The sequence below is a fragment of the Anguilla rostrata genome, chromosome 4, assembly GCF_018555375.3.
Source record: "Anguilla rostrata isolate EN2019 chromosome 4, ASM1855537v3, whole genome shotgun sequence".
In the NCBI taxonomy this organism is placed as follows: Eukaryota; Metazoa; Chordata; class Actinopteri; order Anguilliformes; family Anguillidae; genus Anguilla; species Anguilla rostrata.
In genome coordinates, this window is record NC_057936.1 from 1,984,310 (window position 1) to 2,005,000 (window position 20,691).

Genomic DNA, 20,691 nt, shown 5'->3' on the forward strand with positions numbered 1-20,691 from the left:
GGAGCCTCGGATAATAGCGCTGGAGGGGGCAGGGGGTCACGGGGTCACGTCCCCGGGAGGGACGCTGCTGTCCTGTCCTCTGATCAAGGCGCTATATCACACCTGCGGCAGGAGAAATCTCTCGCGGTAGATCCACCTCGCTGAATTTTGACGATTCATCGGGCTTCGGTTTAAGAAATCGTTCAAAGCTGTTACACAGAGAGAGAGAGAGAGATTCCATGTGGTCTCCCGAACTTGAACCAGACACGTCCTTATAAGTATCTGTACTTTAGCCCGACACATTCATTACACTACACTACAGGCATTTAGCAGACGCTCTTATCCAGAGCGACTTACACAACTTTTACATAGCATTTTACATTGTATCCATTTATACAGCTGGATATATACTGAAGCAATTCCGGTTAAGTACCTTGCTCAAGGGTACAACGGCAGTGTCCTTACCCGGGAATCGAACCTGCGACCTTTCGGTTACAAGCCCAGTTCCTTACCCACTGTGCTACACTCACGTCATTCAGCATCATATCTGAGATCATCTTCCTTGCATCTCTGCCATTCAGCATCATATCTGAGATCATCTTCCTCGCATCTCTGCTGAAAACACACACAGAAATGACCTAAAAGCACCCAAAGCTCTGCAGAGTCCTCAGAGCTGAGATGCAGCGGCCCGTTAATTAATAATTCGCATTTGCACAAGAAAGGAACCTGCGCTGGAAATGTGATCCGATGTCCCTGTCGGAGTCTACCGAACCTCCAGGGCCGACGCCCGCTCGCGGCTCTGGGTGCTGTTTTGTCGGGATGAGAGTTCACGCTCCGCGATGCGGGGGGATAATGCAGCCGCAGTGTTAACACGAGAGCGTCACCCTCGGCTGGGTGTGAAGGGGAGGACCGGGGCTTCCCCTCGGACCCGCTGCACGCCCCGCTGGGGGCCCGTCCCGCTGCCAGCCTGTTTTAAACCCTGTTGACATTTTCCACATTAATGTCTGATAACGGCGAAAATGTAGTTATTAGCCTGCTTCCCCCCCCACCGCACCTTCGCCAGGCTCGTCGTTGTTGTTAAGCCCACCGAGGAAGAGGAAAAACATTTTATCCAACTTCCAGCGGCAGACAAAAGATGGCATTCTGAGCGAGCGCCCGGAGAGAATGGGGAGTGGGAGACGTGTGTGTGATATTCGCACATCCTGCTTCGCTTCAGTTGCATTCAATTAAGAGAGTGTGGATGGGAAACGCTGAGAGAGAGAAGACAGGAAGCTGACGTGCTGCAGTCAGAGTACACCCTGAAAACCACCAGCACAGAGTACACCCTGACGATCACCAGCACAGAGTACACCCTGACAAGCACCAGCACAGAGAACACCCTGACAACCACCAGCACAGAGTACACCCTGACAAGCATCAGCACAGAGAACACCCTGACAACCATCAGCACTGAGTACACCCTGACGATCACCAGCACAGAGTACACCCTGACAACCACCAGCACAGAGTACACCCTGACGATCACCAGCACAGAGTACACCCTGACAAGCATCAGCACAGAGTACACCCTGACAAGCATCAGCACAGAGTACACCCTGACAACCATCAGCACAGAGTACACCATGACAACCATCAGCACAGAATACAGCCTCAACACACACCCTGACAACCATCAGCACAGAGAACACCCTGACAACCATCAGCACAGAGTACACCCTGACGATCACCAGCACAGAGTACACCCTGACAAGCATCAGCACAGAGTACACCCTGACAACCATCAGCACAGAGTACACCCTGACAACCATCAGCAGAGTACACCTGACACCATCAGCACAGAAAAGTAACACCCTGACAACCATCAGCACAGAGAACACCCTGACAACCATCAGCACAGAATACACCCTCACAACCACCAGCACAGAGTACACCATGACAACCATCAGCACAGAATACACCCTCAACACACACCCTGACAACCACCAGCACAGAGTACACCCTGAACACACACCCTGACAACCACCAGCACAGAGTACACCCTGAACACACACCCTGACAACCACCAGCACCGGCGCAGAGTACAAATTAGCTTTAAAATCTTGAAGAATTCCACATTGTTTCTATATATATACAGTATATATATATATATATATATATATATATGTGTGTGTTTGTGTGTGTGTGTATTTTTCTTGCATCTATATGTGTGTGTCTCTTTGTACAGTATAAGCTTTATGTGTATCATACACATTTACATTTAGTCATTTATTATCCAGAGCAAATATAGAATATAGATGGTATTACCTGCTGCAGCTGCTGCAAAATCATAATAACTAAATCCTGCTTCAGCATGTGCTGGAGACGGTAACTATCTTTCCCTGTGCTTACTAGACAGTTATTCTCACCATCAGACATACCAGTGCTTTTGTTTACTGGCCAATTTGAGTGAAAATAGAGCTTTGGTTCTAGTGACTGCACATCATTATCCGCGAGACTATAATCCCGCCAGCAAATCCTATGACTTCCTGAGCCAGGTTCTTTGTTTGGGATTACTGAGAGCTCAGCCCATAACAAAGAGAAACGATGCGTTCCCCTCATCCTCTGTAATTAAGTGTGGAGAGTAATTTAGAAACCAGCCGAGACTGAAATGCGGCATGAGAACGAACGCGCAAGACGAGATGAGCGGAGCGGAGAGCGGGGAGCGGAGAGCGGGGCGGGCGCTACCTGAGGCCCCGTTTCGCTCCGTCAGCGCAACACCTGGCTTCGCCGTGCAGGTGTAAAATAAAAACGGCACAGGTGGACACGCCCTGGACCCTGTCGCCACCCCACCTTCCTGGGAAGCACTGAGCGAAAACGGGCGAGATGTTCCAGAAAAACGTCAGGCGTAGGGACGGGGGGGCGGGGGGGCGGTGGGGACGGGGGGGGGGACAGGGGACGGGGGTGTGTGTGACAGTCTCAGTTTTTATTTTCAGTATGAAATTTATGATCTGTAATATTTACACAGATCTGTTTGTGCTGTGTGCTGTTCCCCACAGCTGGCTTTTTACGGTCTGTCCACAGTGCCCAAACGCGTGGCGCGGGAAAGAGGCTCTCCGTAACCATGGCGGCCAGGCCTGTGTGAGTGAGCGGGAAGGCTTCCAGGCGTGCTTGCTCTTCGGGGAGGGGCTGGGGGGTTTGGAGGGGGGGTTGGAGGGGCTGTGGGGGGGGGGGGGGGGGTTCAGGCGGCTGTAGGTGGGACACACAGCTCTGATCCTCGGGACGAGTTGGCACCCCCAGCGCAGGTTTAAGAGGGGGCCGCCCCGGTTCAGACGGGCCGGGAGAACAGAGCCCGTCTCCCCCGGCGCCGGCGCTGGACCGCCATCTGACAGACGCCGTGGAGGTGGCGGCTCGGGTTTGAAGGCCGTCCAGCGCGCTGGATCACACTGGCTGTCTTCAGACGGACTTTGCGAGCCCCAGAAATTCGGGGGAAATAAAGCCCCCTTCGTCCCCCAAACCCCGCACCCCCCCATCAGCCGCCACAAACACAATATCGGCAGAGGAACCCAGAGAAACCAAGTATTATACGGCAAAACCGCCAAATCAGATTTTTTAAAAACCGCCATTTTAAAATGCCTGAGCTGTCTGAAAATATTTCGCTAGCCGTTGCCTTTTATAAAGCGTTGTTCTGAAACCTCAGTTCAGGAGCAGGCGAATATTATACATATTATAGCCATTAGTTGTGCAGCTTATTATAAAAAAAATGGAAATAACAGTGTGTAGAGAAAACAGTGTTTTCTGTTCAGTGTCAGATATATCAGAGGAAAGAGATATATGCTGACATTACAGCACTTTAGCCATAGAGGGGGGCAAGAGGCAAATTATACACCTGTCAGGAGGAGAACTGTCTCTCTGTCTCGCAAACACGCAACACACACACACACACACACACACCCATCCTCACATACATACACATGGCAACACATGGGTGGCAACACACATACGCACACATGCACACAGATACACAGGTATTCTCTCTCTCTCTCAGTGCTGTGGCAGCATGGCAGGGTAGATCTGGTCTCGTGCTGATGAGGTCATAGCAGATACGCTGTTTTATCTTTAGAACACAAGCGGGAGGCGGCGGGGTTTACGCTCGCGGGAGCCACATCCTGCGGGGCCTCACATCCTGCGGGGCCCTGTGCTGTCAGCGTTTCGGCCCCGAGCCGGGAGCCCCTGCACAAAGGGGCTAATGCCGCCGGGGGGGGGGGGGGGGGTCAGACAGCGGCCCCCAGGCCAGGCAGACTGGCCGTGACTCCACACACGTTTGTCTTGTCGTCGTCCCCCCGCCCCCCCCACCTCCCCGCTAGTTTAAACAGTAGTTGTACAATTTCACAGCGAGCCCATAAAGGGGGTCCTGGGTGGCGGGGGGGTAAATCACTGCAGTTTGCTCGTCTGTGAAAAGCAAAGAGTGGGTCTGAGTTACAGAGCCCTTAACAGCCTGTGCCCCAGTCTGTGTCCCGCTACTGGAACTCGTGAGAAAGACCTGCAGGGTCATAAAGAGTTCCCCTGAAGTAAAACACACAAAAAAACAACTTACAAGTGCGCGCAGCAGTTTGAAACATCTGCTGTCCTTCTGCGCTGTGTGTGTGCGTGTTTGTGTAAGTGTGTGTTTGTTTGTGGTGCATGTGTGGTGTGTGTGTATCGTGAGTGTGTGAATCGGTATGTGTGCATGTGTTTGTGTGTGTGTGTTAGGTGGTGGTGCGAGTGCGTGTGTTGTTGTGTGTGTGTGTGTGGTGAGTGCGAGTGCGTGCGTGTGTGTGTGTGTTAGTGTGAGTGCGAGCGTGTGTGTGCGTGTGTGTTAGTGTGAGTGCGAGCGTGTGTGTGTGTGTGTCTGTGTGTGTGTGTGTGTGTGTGTGTTAGTGTGTGATTGTGTGGGTGTTGTGTGTGTGTTAGTGTGAGTGCGTGCATGTGTGTGTGTTAGTGTGAGTGTGAGTGCGTGCGTGTGTGTGTGTGTGTGTGTGTGTGTGTGTGTGAGAGCTCAGCTGACTCCTCCTTAGCCTCCCGCTGCTCACATCTGTGCTGCTTAACGCGGGCGTGCGGCTCTCCAGCTCAAATGTGCGCTAATTGGAGAATCATTACCACACGCTGTCGACCCAACGCGCTACCTGCGCATCTCATTACCCTCCCGGAAGTGTGGGGCGAGCGCACGTGCTGCTGCTTACCGGTGTGAGGCGACGCACGAATACGGAGGGGAGCGCTTGATCGCACGGGACGTCCCAGAGGCGTAACAGTGTAACGTGTGCCCGTGTACACACTGCCCACAGCACAGTGCACCGGAGGCCAGGGGAGGTTGTGCTCTATTAGAGCTGAGCTCACTTAATTTTACACTGAACCTTTTGCTGTGAAGGTCTCCTCAGGTCCTGCATCTCCTCACTGTCCTTTGTAATATCTTTTAGTTTCCCTTCAATAATATTTTGGAGACTAAGTCCTGCAATATGGCCAGTGATTACCCTGGCATTGTGAGCCCGTGCTAATGCTCTCTACATAGAGCTGTCCTCATGGCAGACACTGTCCTCCTTTCTATAAAACCTGAGCTGTACGAGATGGAGATGGAGATGGGGATGGGGATGGAGGTGGAGATGGGGATGGGGATGGGGAAGGAGATGGGATGGAGATGGAGTGGAGTGGAGATGGGATGGGGATGGGGATGGTGAGATGGGGGCTTTTGACAGCTGGTAGAGATTGGGGCCTGGTTGAGCTGGTGGGCCTGTTGGTTGTGCTGCTACTAGAACAGCGCGGAGAGGGCGGCGGCCTGCTTCCTACACCGAGAGTTACGGACCCGCCATGATGCGTTACTGAACGGGTGCCGAGTCCGATATGAGAACAGGGGGTTGGGGGTTGGGGGGTGGGGGTGGGGGGGGGTTGTGGCAGCAGTATGTCTCTGAAAAGGTACGTGCCCATCCCCTATCCCCCCCCCAGCGACCCGCTGGCCCCCCACAACACCCCCCACCCCCCAATCACCCCCCAGCAATCACTGGCTCCTCGTGCCCCCCCCCGCCACCCCGGTTTCTCCATCGGCGTGAGCCCCAGATCAATAGTACGGGATTCGCGGCCCCGGCGCCATTTGGCGGCTCCGCCTCGCGCGGCCCGCTCTCGGCCCGCCGCCGCCGCCGCCGCCGCCGCGGCGCACACAATGGAGCCGCCGAGCGCGGATAATTTGCAGCGCTTAATCTGAGGCACTCCGCCATCGATTTCCCCCCCGCTCCCGAGTCCTTCGCCCCGAGTCATTAGCAGCACAAAAACCCCAACTTCATCATACGCTGTGTTAATGTAGGGCCCCACAATACGCCGCGTGCTCCTGCCCTCCGGCCGTCTCTGCCTTCTTATTCTCTCCTTCTTCTTCTTCTTTTGAGAAAGAAATCTCTTTACAGGTCACCGTCCTTCTATTTTTCAAGACGGGGGAAAATGGCGGAAAGTTTAACCCTTTTCTAGTGCAGAAAAAAAAAAAAAGAAATCAATATGAAATCCCATTCGGTGGATATATACGCAGACCGCATTCCAGGGCGTGCTTATTCTTATTATTATCTTTATATATGTTTAATCTGTGAAGCAGAAAATATAGAAATTAAACGATTACGCCTGAATGGAGCACCTGGATGAAAGGTATGGTCAGTGCGCTCAGCTCCACCGAAAGCACTCTTTGATCCCCCATTGTGTACGGGCTCACCTGCCTGTGCGGGACAGGGGTGTGCTGGACCCTATTCGCCCCCGCCCCGCCACTGTGACAGAGCGCTGTCTGAAGATGAGGGGGCGCGTGAGAACACTTCCCCCTGGTGCTCACATTAGGCCTGAGGCCTGCTCCTCTGGGACGCTACGCTCACAGTAAACATCCCGGATTGAGAAAACAAACACTACAGGTCATAAGATACGGTCAACACTTACAACGCAATCTCACACTCTGTTTCACAGGGCTACTCACACCAGGTGGTGTTTACCGTACGACATTTAACACCAGAGCCAAAACACTTTCACTCTAAAACTCTCGACACCAGAAATTTGAACTCCAGAAAATTTGGCTGTCGGTGTCTACGCCTCACACAGGAAGTGTGTCACTAGGGAACGGGGAACAGGGTCGCGGGGGACTAGGGTACAGGGGGAACAGAGTCATGGGGGAATGGGGTACAGTGGGATGGAGTCGTGGGGGATGGGGTCGTAGGGGAACGGGGTACAGGGGGACGGGGTCGTGGGTAACGGGGTACAGGGGGACGGGGTCCTGGGGGAATGGGTACGGAGGAGGTCGTGGGGAACGGGGTACAGTGGGATGGAGTCGTGGCAACGGGGTACAGGGGAACAGAGTCGGGGAGCGGGTTCAGCGGGACGGAGTCGTGGGGAACGGGTACAGGGGAACAGGTCGTGGGGGAATGGGGTACAGGGGAACGTCTGGAAAGGGTACAGTGGGGGAGGGGAACGGGGTACAGGGGACGGGTCGTGAGGGGTACAGGACGGGGTCCTGGGGGAAGGACGGAGACGGGTCGTGGGGAAGGTACAGTGGGATGAGCGGGCAGGGTACGGGAACAGAGTCGTGGGGGGGGTACAGCGGACGGGGTGGGAGGTCAGGGGAACAGGGTCGTGGGGATGGGGTACAGGGGAAAGTGGGGATGGGGTACAGTGGGAACAGGGTCGTGGGAGGGTACAGGGAACAGACGTGGGGGAACGGGGTACAGGGGGAACAGGTCGGGATGGGGGGGACAGAGTCTGGGGCGGGTACAGGGGGAACAGAGTCGTGGGGGAATGGGGTACAGTGGGAATGGGGTACAGGGGGAACAGGGTCGTGGGGGAATGGGGTACAGGGGGACGGAGTCCTGGGGGATGGGGTTGTGAGGAACAGACTCGCGGGGCACTTCATAAAATGATCAATGAAAACTGCAGGGCTGCAGCGCCAAAAAGCCCATTTCATTTAATTACTGCAAATAAAACTCAGTCTGGGGAAAAAGTGTTTTTTCCTCTTGATCAATAGGAAAGAAGATCGATAGAGGAGTTGGCACTCAGATTTGCGCGATCTCAAATGGTTTTCTTCAGCTTGCGGTTTTGCAGAAAAAAAATAATAAAAAGGCAGTTGTTAGCCGTTGTTTATGAAGACAGGAAACGCACTGAAGGATCACGCGAGGACGGCCCGCCACGTTTGTGAGCGGTAGGCGCCAGAGAGCGCCAGACACAGATAGAGACGCCATGTTCGTCACGCGATGTTCCTCCCGGACCGTGACCACGTCGAACAGGCGGAGCTCAAACACGAGCGAGCCGCGCTACGCTACGCTACGCCGCGCTACGCTACGCTACGCCGCGCTACGCTACGCTACGCCGCGCTACGCTACGCTACGCCGCGCTACGCTACGCTAAGTCATGCTACGCTACGCCGCGCTATGCTACGCTAAGTCGTGCTACGCCACGCTACGCCGCGCTACGCTACATGACGCCGGCCTCGCCCTCCGCGATGTCGAGCCGCCGCTCCCGTCGCCCGCCCCGCTAAATAATCCCGCCGTATCCGCGGCTCCTGCTGCTTACACGCGCGCCGAATGTGTATTTTGTTGTTTTGCGAAAAGTATCGTTTTCGCCCAAAGCCGCGTAACCCCTCGTGGCGGGGGGTGTCACCCGGCCTCTCAAAGCCCCCGCCGCCTTATCTGGGCCAGTCAAATGCGCTTCTTATCGGGGGGAGAGAGAGCCGCCTGACAATGCACTCTTATCAAATTTCTTCAGTCGAGTGCCCGTGTCATTCAGGACTGCGATGGCCTCCCCTTTGATTGATAGGTGGGTTCCCCCCGTTCTCCCACCCCCCACCCCTCACCCACCCCCCCCCCAAGCAAATAAAAACCAGGATCAACAGCTTTGCACCTCTTTCCCCATCAGAGACCCCAGCGGAACATTCCGGCGTAACAAAAGCAGGATTAAGGATGCATTAGCTCTCCATCGACCAAACGGGCCCTCCAAGTCCCGTCAATACTTTGCACATAATAACCTGCGGTCCCGATAAGGGGACAAAGGGAGCGGGAGGACCGGGAGAAAACAAATCAATGCCGGCGCGGGCGGAGGGGAAGCCTGAAAGACACGCCGCCCGGCCGCGCCGGGATTTGGGGGGGGGGGCAGGTCTGAGGGATAACGGGCCCCTGTCAGCGGGACAATGGGCCGCCCAGGTTCACCGGCGGGCGAGATGGAGGCTGATAGAGGGAGCGGGGAACGGCTGTGGGACAGGGACGAGGCCCGGGTGTGAGAATGGGGGCCCTGGTGTTAGAATGGGGCCCCTGATGTTAGGGTGCGGCCCCTGGTGTTAGAATGGGGTCCCTGGTGTTAGAATGGGGGCCCTGGTGTTAGAATGGGGCCCCTGGTGTTAGGGTGGGGCCCCGGGTGCTAGAATGGGGCCCCTGGTGTTAGGGTGGGGCTCCTGTTTTGTGCAAGTACAGACCCCTGGTGTTGAGACAGGGCCCCTGATGCTAGAATGGGACCCCTGATGTTAGGGTGGGGCCCCTGTTTGGTGCTAGGACAGGGCCCCTGGTATTAGGGTGGGGCCCCTGTTGTTAGGCCCAGGCCCCTGGTGTTAGGGTGGGGCCCCTGGTGTTGGGACAGGGCCCCTGGTGGTGGGTAACTGCCCCTACAGCCGCCATCGCGGATGTGTGTAAACACGTCTATGTGCGCACACGCATTCACCTGCCAGTTAAAGCGAGGGATAGGGCCGCTCCATTCGGCTAGACGGCTCGCGACGGTTTGCGCAGCGCAAAGCGAGGCGTCATATTCACACACACAATCATCGCTGGAAGCGTATTGGTGGGAAAGCGCGTATCCCTGTAACGCGCGCTGTTTATGCTCTGTGTTTCCGTGACTGAAATTGGGCCTCGGGTCTGTGGAGGGTTATCAAACGCGTGAACGAGTGGACGCGTGCGTAACTGTCTCACCACTCCTAATTAATTAATCCCCCCCCCACCCCACACACACCCCCACATTTAATATGCAGGTTGTAAGACTGGGCTATAGGGTTAAGGTAATAATAAATAAATAAGGGAGCGCAGGCAGTGGAAAATGAATGAGTAATGAGAAAAGAGGATGTATGTTCTGTCTGCCGGGGGCTGCTTCACAAAGACACAATAAACCCGGGAACAAACACACTCGCTTAAAAAACTAGCGCAGAAACAGCGGGCAAATTCAATTACAGAAGCAATTAGAAGATATAGGGCAAGCCAGCCTACTGGGACGGTGCCAGCAAACATGAATTAATAAGGCTGAATAGACAGAGGCTGGTGTAGTAATTAAGAGGCAATCACCTATGTCAATGAATACCTAAAAACAGGACGGAAAACTATTAATTCAGTGATCAAAAATATTTTTTAAGATGATTAATACAGCAAATTCATTTAAAAAGACTAATTTCTGGAAAGATATCAAGACAATTGTACATTATGTGGTCCTCCTGGCATTTATATTGCTAATTAAATTTGATCATTTGCCAAGGCATTTTTGAATTATCTGTAAAACAGCAAAGACAGCATTTACTAAACATTGTCTTGCAGTGTTGGTGCCGCTTCCTTGCGTGGAAAGAGACCATGTGTGGCAGACTGTAAATGAATATTCAAAGCGAACTTTAACTGGGAACTTGGGTTTTATTAGAAGTGTCTAACTTCCCCTCTTATCAGCCACTCTTCCTTCCGCAAAAAACAATGGCAGCAATTACGATACACGATAAGAATAAAACGAATACTGTTTTGGCTGATTTGCATTCCTAATTATTTTTCATACATTTTGTCCCGGTATAGTGTATCCGTAAAAACTAATTAAACCGTCTGTTAAAATCCTTAACTGAGAAAGCGGTAAACCTGCTCGTGGAACGCTACACGCTGGTAACGGCTGTACGTCGCGACATCCCGCGCGGGCCGCAAACTAACTGAGCATTTCAGTAAATCCGCGGCAAGTCACAGACGCATTAAATACCGTGTATATTGATGGTGCATTGAGAAACCATAGCTTCCGTGTTCGCAGGACACATACTGCATCGTACACTACTACTGTACAAGCCCTGGACAATCAACATTCACTGCCATGCAAATCCTTTAAATGCTAAATACTATTATGTGTCTGATAAAGTTTTTTTTCTTCTTCAATGCGAGCACCTGCTTCTAAAATGACAGTTATCCTGTTGCTTGCGCGGGGAAATGTCACATAGTGCAAACAGACGGCAACATAACTACTTAGGGCTAATTCCGGGAAGTGTGAAAAATGAATTTTGAATAATTTGATTATAAACACCTGTGCAGACAGGCTTCAATAAGCCGAAAACAGCCTGCGTTTCAGTGAGAAAATACGGATACAACTGTTTAGAGCAAATAGCTGTTTGATCATCTCAAGGGCTTTCTTTCATTTATAATCATATTTAAATTTCTCAATTTAGGTAGCGCAAAACGGAAGCCCAATATAAAGCTACGACTAACCGAGTTTTAAGTTTGAGATCTTTAAAATGGATTATACATTTCTCTTTGTGCAGAAAAGGGGCGATTTCCATACACAAAATTAACATATTCATAACATAACATGTTCGCGGGTAAAGCCACTTTATTAAAGATACGCGCGCCAAATGCCACTTAATATTATCAGCACTGGGGATCTAAAGCCATAACGGACCAATAGTCTGAGGGAGAGGATAACATTAATGTGCTTTCCATTTTCAAATGAATACCAGTCCTGTATTTACAGTATAGGGGGTGGGCTATATCATTTACTGCAGAGAGCCCTGGACACAGACGGCATGCAGAGCTCGCGTCTCCTCTCCAAGCGCAATTATCACTTAAATAGGGTTGTGCCATAGACGTAATCTGCGATCAAAGATATAATATAATATTATATATATATATATGGTATGTTTATACTCCATATATATTTACGTATGCAGTATTTATGTCATGTCTCAGAAAAGTGTTTAAAGAAGTACAGTTCATTAGCACCTCATTTGCACGGGGCATTATTTACGAAGTCAGGTTCAGTCATGTGATCACACCACACACATTCGCCAGGTTATTCACCATCCAAGACGCCTGATTTCCTATTCAGGGCTTCTCTGTGGATTTTTTGGGGACGTGTGTAAATGGGAGTAATTAGCCCGTCTTCTCGCCGCGCGGTGGCTGCCTGCCTGCCTGCCATTCTGCAAACATCTGGCTGCAGACGGGCCTGAGACGTCGAGCGGAGAACCCGAAATCACACGCGCCCGGCCCTCTTCAGGCTTGGCAGCAGATTTGAAGAAGACTTCGGTTCACTTTGTGGCCAGCAGCCAGGTCACCTGTGCCCCCTAACCCCTCGAGCTGACAGATGTGTGGGGGGGGCAGATTCCGTTTTACGGGGTACAGAATCACCCCCCCCCCCCCTCCTCCCGGATGTGTCGAGTGGTGTCACAGGTGCACGTTTCCTCGTACTGCACACGGCCCCAGCAGCGCCGACAGGAAAACATTTTCCGTGAAACGTACACACATCCTTTAAAATGTCAACTGCATTGTAATTACGAATCGGGAGTCATTTCACCCGCCTTACACACACACCCTTCACACGTTCAGTATCATTCCTTTATGTTTCAGAGCGCTTTTTATACTGTACTCCCGATGCTGCAATATGCTGTTATTAGCTTTTCATGATTTAGTTTTTCCCCTTTTCTCATGATGCATCGATTAGAGGTGAGAATTGCATTAGGGATGAGTGTTGTGTGTATTAGGGGTGAGTGACGTGTTTTAGGGATGAGTGCTGTGTGTATTAGGGATGAGTGTTGTGTGTATTAGGGGTGAGTGTTGTGTGTATTAGGGGTGAGTGACATGTTTTAGGGATGAGTGTTGTGTGTATTAGGGGTAAGTGACGTGTGTATTAGGATTGAGTCTTGTGTGTATTAGATATTAGAGGTGAGTGTTGTGTGTATTAGGGGTGAGTGTTGTGTGTATTAGGGATGAGTGTTGTGTGTATTAAGGATGAGTGTTGTGTGTATTAGGGATGAGTGTTGTGTGTATTAGGGATGAGTGTTGTGTGTATTAGGGATGAGTGTTGTGTGTATTAAGGATGAGTGTTGTGTGTTTTAGGGGTGAGTGTTGTGTGTAATAGGGATGAGTGTTGTGCGTATTAGGGGTGAGTGTTGTGTATTAGGGATGAGTGTTGTGTGTATTAGGGGTGAGTGTTGTGTGTAATAGGGATGAGTGTTGTGTGTATTAAGGATGAGTGTTGTGTGTGGAAGGGGTGAGTGTTGTGTGTGGAAGGGGTGAGTGGTTGGTGCTGCATATATGGGTTGGGTCAGGTTAGGTCTCTATCGGTCGCTTTCTCTCCCTGCCTCTCTCTCTGTCCCCCTTCTCTCCCTCTGTCTCTACCTTTCTTTTTCCCTCTCTCTCTTCCCTTCTCTCTCTCTCTCTGTCTCTCTACCTCTCTCTCTCCCCACACTCTCTCCCTCTCTCTCTCTGCTTCTCTCTCTCTCTCTCTCTCTCTCTCTGTGGTCAGGAGGAGTCTCAGAGCCCTGCTAGGTAAATTGCAGCCTCTCGCTCCTTCCTTTGTGATGCGCGGCTCCGTATCCCAGCATGCCCCTCTCTCCCCAGGCTCCATTCTCAGTCAGATGACAGTGTTTGTCATGGTAATCGCCCTCATTTTCTCAGCTTCCCAGCGGCAGGCCTTCGCTAATCGTCGAACCCGGGACCCCCACCCCCCCACCCCCACACACCCCCACCTCAAACCTGCGTGCGAGGGCTGGGCGGCAGGACGCCCAAAGCGGGGGCTGCTCACCCCCCCCCCCCCCACCCCCCACCCCACCCCCGCGCACTACACTCAGTCCACACCTGTCTGTTCCGGAACATTCCAGGTCACAGGCAGACTGTGCTCACAGCCGCACTGGCCTGCGCTGGGCACAGGGAGGGCAGCCCTGCCGGCCAGTTTCTGCCCAAACTTTCCGGTTCTCCCGCAGTTGCGTAGCGCGTGGCTCTTTCACTCGGCTCGGCTCGGCTCCTGGGAAAGCTTCGACTCGCGAGAAATTTCAGAAATTTCACTCGGGCTTCCGACGCAGCCCTTGTCCTGACAGTCGAGCTTTGTTGGGTTCTGCTCTGTTTTGTGTTTTGGTGTTTTTTCCCCCTTTGGGAAACGTTTGGCCAGCTGACCTGGCCGCTGCAGGAACACAGTGTGCGCTGTGTGTTCTGCTGTGTGCTGACCGAAGCCTTTCAGGTTACGGATCTTGCTGAAGGGTCAAAGGCCAGTGCCCCCCCCCCCCCATTAGTCAGTTTCACAACCGTGATACTACACAGTGCCTAGCAATCCCTAATACAACTGCATGCAGTATCAGCAAATCACTAGGAGACTGCCCCGACCCATATTTCATCATCCCATCTGCCCTGCCCCCTGCCCCGCCCATCTCATATGCCCCACCCACTACCTCTTCTCCACCCACCCCTTTGCCCCACCCACTTATGTCTGGCCTGCCCTTTTCACACACCCTGCCCCTCAGCCCCCCCCCCCCCACCCCCTTCACATCAGCAGAACTGCAGTCTGCCCCCCCCAAACCTAAAAAAAATACACCTCTGTGAAGCCCTCCAAACGGGGCCTGAGAACAGGATGCACATCTCTCTTCCTGCTCTTCCCTCTGCTGCAGTGTTTTGTTAAAGGTGGATTATGGAAAATGAAAGAGAGGTCTGGCCCCTCAGAACAGCAGCGGACCCTGTGGGGCTACTGCATCAGCTTATGTCAGATGTGCGTTTATCTTCTGAACAGCACATTCCATCCCACCATACGCAAGCGCAAGGAGCGGATTTTATTCCCCCTGACTGCACAGTGCCACACGTTCTGCTTACATAATATCACACGTGTCCTTCTCCGTTAGAATTTAAAATCACCATTTTGATTCAACCTCTGAAGGTTCTTGAATCCTTGTTTCCCCCCCCCCCCCCCACCCACACCCCCAAAAGCAAAAGACAGCACTTGTCTGGTCTGAAAATCCAGTGGAACACAAATCAGTGAAAAAGGTGTTATTTATTTTACTGGTTATGCGATTTTCACATAATCCTATTTCTCTGCATCCCTCTTTTGTTGACAGAAAAAAAAACTCAAGTACTGGACAACAGGAGAACAATGAGTCTGACATCTGAGACGAGCGGCTCTTGGCTGTCCGTGTAAGCCAGGCGCAGATCATGTGTGCACGCTGTGGATGAACAGGGGCACACGCATCCCCATGTCTCAGAGAGATTCAGCTGCTCATTTCCATATTACTGCCACACACGGTACTGCACAGACCACAACAACCAGGGCGTAAAAACCAGCCTCAAACACCAACACCAACGCAGTACAATCAGACCAGGGCATAAAAACCAACCTTACACACCAACGCAGTACAGTCAGACCAGGGCGTAAAAACCAGCCTTAAACACCAACGCAGTACAGTCAGACCAGGGCGTAAAAACCAGCCTTACGCACCAACACCAGCGCAGTGCAGTCAGACCAGGGCGTAAAAACCAGCCTTAAACACCAACGCAGTACAGTCAGACCAGGGCATAAAAACCAGCCTTACACACCAACGCAGTACAGTCAGACCAGGGCGTAAAAACCAACCTTAAACACCAACGCAGTACAATCAAACCAGGGCGTAAAAACCAGCCTTAAACACCAATGCAGTACAGTCAGACCAGGGCGTAAAAACCAGCCTTACACACCAACGCAGTACAGTCAGACTAGGGCATAAAAACCAGCCTTACACACCAGCGCAGTACAGTCAGACCAGGGCGTAAAAACCAGCCTTACACACCAGCGCAGTACAGTCAGACCAGGGCGTAAAAACCAGCCTTACACACCAACGCAGTACAGTCAGACCAGGGCGTAAAAACCAGCCCTAAACACCAACGCAGTACAGTCAGACCAGGGCGTAAAAACCAGCCCTAAACACCAACGCAGTACAGTCAGACCAGGGCGTAAAAACCAGCCTTACACACCAACGCAGTACAGTCAGACCAGGGCGTAAAAACCAGCCTTACACACCAACGCAGTACAGTCAGACCAGGGCGTAAAAACCAGCCTCAAACACCAACGCAGTACAGTCAGACCAGGGCGTAAAATACAGCCTCAAACACCAACGCAGTACAGTCAGACCAGGGTGTAAAAACCAGCCTTAAACACCAGCGCAGTACAGTCAGACCAGGGCGTAAAAACCAGCCTTACACACCAATGCAGTACAGTCAGACCAGGGCGTAAAAAACAGCCGTACACACCAACGCAGTACAGTCAGACCAGGGCGTAAAAACCAGCCTTACACACCAACGCAGTACAGTCAGACCAGGGCGTAAAAACCAGCCTTAAACACCAACGCAGTACAGTCAGACCAGGGCGTAAAAACCAGCCTTACACACCAACGCAGTACAGTCAGACCAGGGCGTAAAAACCAGCCTTACACACCAACGCAGTACAGTCAGACCAGGGCGTAAAAACCAGCCTACACACCAACGCAGTACAGTCAGACCAGGGCGTAAAAACCACCTTACACACCACGCAGTACAGTCAAACCAGGGCGTAAAAACCAGCCTTAAACACCAATGCAGTACAGTCAGACCAGGGCGTAAAAACCAGCCTTACACACCAACGCAGTACAGTCAGACTAGGGCATAAAAACCAGCCTTACACACCAGCGCAGTACAGTCAGACCAGGGCGTAAAAACCAGCCTTACACACCAGGCAGTACAGTCAGACCAGGGCGTAAAAGCAGCCTAACACCACGCAGTACAGTCAGACCAGGGCGTAAAATACAGCCTCAAACACCAACGCAGTACAGTCAGACCAGGGTGTAAAAACCAGCCTTAAACACCAACACTGTACAGTCAGACCAGGGCGTAAAAACCAGCCTTACACACCAACGCAGTACAGTCAGACCAGGGCGTAAAAACCAGCCTTACACACCAACGCAGTACAGTCAGACCAGGGCGTAAAAACCAGCCTCAAACACCAACGCAGTACAGTCAGACCAGGGCGTAAAATACAGCCAAAAACACCAACGCAGTACAGTCAGACCAGGGCGTAAAAACCAGCCTTAAACACCAACGCAGTACAGTCAGACCAGGGCGTAAAAACCAGCCTTACACACCAACGCAGTACAGTCAGACCAGGGCGTAAAAACCAGCCTTAAACACCAGCGCAGTACAGTCAGACCAGGGCGTAAAAACCAGCCTTAAACACCAGCGCAGTACAGTCAGACCAGGGCGTAAAAACCAGCCTTAAACACCAACGCAGTACAGTCAGACCAGGGTGTAAAAACCAGCCTTAAACACCAATGTAGTACAGTCAGACCAGGGCGTAAAAACCAGCCTCAAACACCAACGCAGTACAGTGAGACCAGGGCGTAAAAACCAGCCTCAAACACCAACGCAGTACAGTCAGACCAGGGCGGGCAGGAATCTCACGTGTTTATATATTTATTTAGTCAGGCATTTGGCGAGGACGCCCATCCCATCCCAGCCGAGACGGGGTGGGGGAGGGGCGGTAGACGCTGCGCCATGCCACGGGTCTGAAGCGATTAGCCTCGACCGTGTGTCTCACCATGCGGCCAAGATGGCAGAAGACCACGCCACGCGTCCAAGAATCTGTCTGAGTCGAGAGCGAGCGCAGGAGCAAGCGTGAGCTCAGGAGCGAGTGCAGGAGCGAGCATGAGAGCGAGAGCGAGCGTGAGAGCGAGCGCAGGAGCGAGTGTGAACGCAGGAGCGAGAGCGAGGTTCAGTTCCTGCGCGTTGATGGGCCTGCCAGAAGCTGGCGGGAACGGGGTGGGGTCAGGGCCTGTGCGGTGAGAGATTCGTTTTTGACGTGCGTCCCCGGGGCAGGGGCGAGGGCGGGGGGTAGGGGATGGGGGGGATTAACTCTCAGCCCTGAGGATAGATGTACACATCACAAAAACCCACCTCTGCAAAGTGCAGTCACTGAGTGGCGAATTTGGCAGGCTGCAGAGGGCCAAAAGCGGTGGGGGGGCATGGGGGGGCAGCGGTTGGGTGGTGTGAAGGGAACGAACACAAAGCTGATTAAATAAAATCCGGAGACTGCGGACACTAGGCCAAGGGTTCTCCCAGAGTGTTCAGGACTGTGTCAGGGGTGCATCAAGAGTGTTCAGGAGTGCGTCAGGGGTGCACCAAGAGTGTTCAGGACTGTGTCAGGGGTGCACCAAGAGTGTTCAGGACTGTGTCAGGGGTGCACCAAGAGTGTTCAGGACTGTGTCAGGGGTGCACCAAGAGTGTTCAGGACTGTGTCAGGAGTGCATCAAGAGTGTTAATGAGTGTGTCGGGTGCACTAAGAGTGTTCAGAAATGTATCAAGATTTCCGGAGTGTGCAGGAGTGTGCAGGAGTATTCATGTTGTGTGCTTCCATTTCACCATTGGCCATCACTACGAACCTCGCAAATATGCAATCATTACGGACCTCAAATGTTTCAGATATTTTCATGTAAAAAAATATAGAGTTTTTTTGTTGTTGTTTTTTTTGTATTTCAGATGGGGCTAGAGAAAATCTGTTCATGATTATAAAGAAATAAAGCCCACAGTTACTCTTCAGCTTAAAAGAAGGAAATGTGCTCTGAAGACCAGCCTTTCATTCGGTGAGCCGTTAAAAGGCTTGGCTTCCAGACAAGAATATGAATGCTGTTTTGAAGTTGTCTTGGACACAAACTGAATTCCTCCGATCAAAGTGAGTTTCCAACACATTAAAGCTGATTAAAAAGCAATGCTGAGATTAATAATCATAAAAAGCCAAAGGAAATAAACAAACAGAAGTCTTAAGCTCCACAGAATAATTATACAATTAAATTCTAACAAAGGAATGACAATTATGACTGAATTAGTTAGCACAGCGAATTTGAACTGTACATGCACCAATTACATGCATTTCAACTTGCAAATGATCTGTATTGAAAGAAATACAATAAAGCATTGATAGTTTGAACTTAAGTTATGACACCTTGTACAAGCTTGCGTGTGGGGGCAATCACTGATGGATACATCTGCCTTGTTTTGGGTTTAATCCTGACAACCGTTTCTTTTGAATGCCTTTCATCATATTACCTACACCATCGCCAGAACGCATATACACAGGTGTTGAAGGATAACCATAACAGTGTTGGCTGCAATAGCCACTATACTGACAAAGGCAGAAGGTCATTAAATGGGTCAAAAAAAAGAAAAATAATTTAGGATAGTATAACTTAGAAAGTTTACTGAACAATTCAACAATGATGCTTTCCAGAGTTGATCAGAGCAACAATTTTTGTTTGTGTAATGAGCACTGGCGCTGCTTCTATTATTACTATTATATTACTCTGCTAATTTTACAATAAATTTAATTCTGCCTGTCCCCAGGCACTCCCTATTCTATACATTAATTTACTTTCTCTTTCAAAGAGACGAGTGTTTGCAAAATTAGAGTGCGGCCTGTAGTAGTGTTTAGTCCTCACAGTCTGAGTGCGGCCTGTAGTAGTGTTTAGTCCTCACAGTCTGAGTGTGGCCTGTAGTAGTGTTTAATCCTCACAGTCTGAGTGTGGCCTGTAGTAGTGTTTAATCCTCACAGTCTGAGTGTGGCCTGTAGTAGTGTGTAATCCTCACACACTGAGTGTGGCCTGTAGTAGTGTTTAAAGTGTGGCCTGTAGTAGTGTTTAATCCTCACACACTGAGTGTGGCCTGTAGTAGTGTTTAGTCCTCACAGTCTGAGTGTGGCCTGTAGTAGTGTTTAATCCTCACACACAGAGTGTGGCCTGTAGTAGTGTTTAGTCCTCACACACAGAGTGTGGCCTGTAGTAGTGTTTAATCCTCACACACAGAGTGTGGCCTGTAGTAGTGTTTAGTCCTCAGTCTGAGTGTGGCCTGTAGTAGTGTTTAGTCCTCACACACTGAGTGTGGCCTGTAGTAGTGTTTAATCCTCACAGGCTGAGTGTGGCCTGTAGTAGTGTTTAGTCCTCAGTCTGAGTGTGGCCTGTAGTAGTGTTTAGTCCTCACACACTGAGTGTGGCCTGTAGTAGTGTTTAGTACTCAGTCTGAGTGTGGCCTGTAGTAGTGTTTAGTCCTCACACACAGAGTGTGGCCTGTAGTAGTGTTTAATCCTCACACACTGAGTGTGGCCTGTAGTAGTGTTTAGTCCTCACACACAGAGTGTGGCCTGTAGTAGTGTTTAGTCCTCACACACACAGTGTGGCCTGTAGTAGTGTTTAGTCCTCACAGAGCTTTTTTTCCTGGCCTGCTTTGGTCAGGGAGGGATGAAAAGTTTGAGGTGGTCCCGCAGCCCCCAGCTTAATGTCCGCATAAAGAACCGACCCATCAAACCAGATGCTTTCTGGACCGCGACGTAGAGAAGCATAAAGGCCGACGCACTCTCTGTCCACAAGGCTTACTGTCACGGCTCTGAATTAGCATCTGCCTCCTTTTAAAAAACGCCACCCCCCCACCCCACCGGTCCCCTGGTCGCTCAGCCCTTTGTGGGCCCCCGCCGGGGGAGTGTGGCGGTAATGGCTCCTGAAGAGGCCGCGGAGGAGGGCCGTGCCCGCACAATTGGGGGGGGGGGGGGGTTGGGGGTGGGGGGTCGCGAAGGCGCACGGTAATGCGCCTCTCCTCGGCTCAGACCTGTGGGGCGGGAGGCTGCATCTTTAGGGTGTATCCGAGCGGAAGTGAAGTCCACTGTCCGTGCCCAATCAGGGCCGTTTCTGCCTGGCTGCCGGGGCCGGGGAGCCCTGCCTCTGCTCCT

The 20,691-nt window shown here is 51.7% G+C and overlaps 2 long non-coding RNA genes across 3 annotated transcripts in view; one reads left to right on the plus strand and one right to left on the minus strand.

Moving 5' to 3' along the window:
- The window catches only part of LOC135252194 (uncharacterized), a 55,838-nt gene extending 36,555 nt beyond the window's left edge, over window positions 1-19,283 (plus strand). For both annotated transcript variants that reach the window (XR_010329353.1, XR_010329352.1), the window contains exons 3-4: window positions 15,035-15,110; window positions 18,456-19,283. This is a non-coding gene — a long non-coding RNA (uncharacterized LOC135252194). The remainder of the gene's footprint in view (window positions 1-15,034; window positions 15,111-18,455) is intronic.
- The window catches only part of LOC135252195 (uncharacterized), a 93,813-nt gene that overhangs the window by 3,177 nt on the left and 69,945 nt on the right, over window positions 1-20,691 (minus strand). The window lies entirely within an intron of this gene.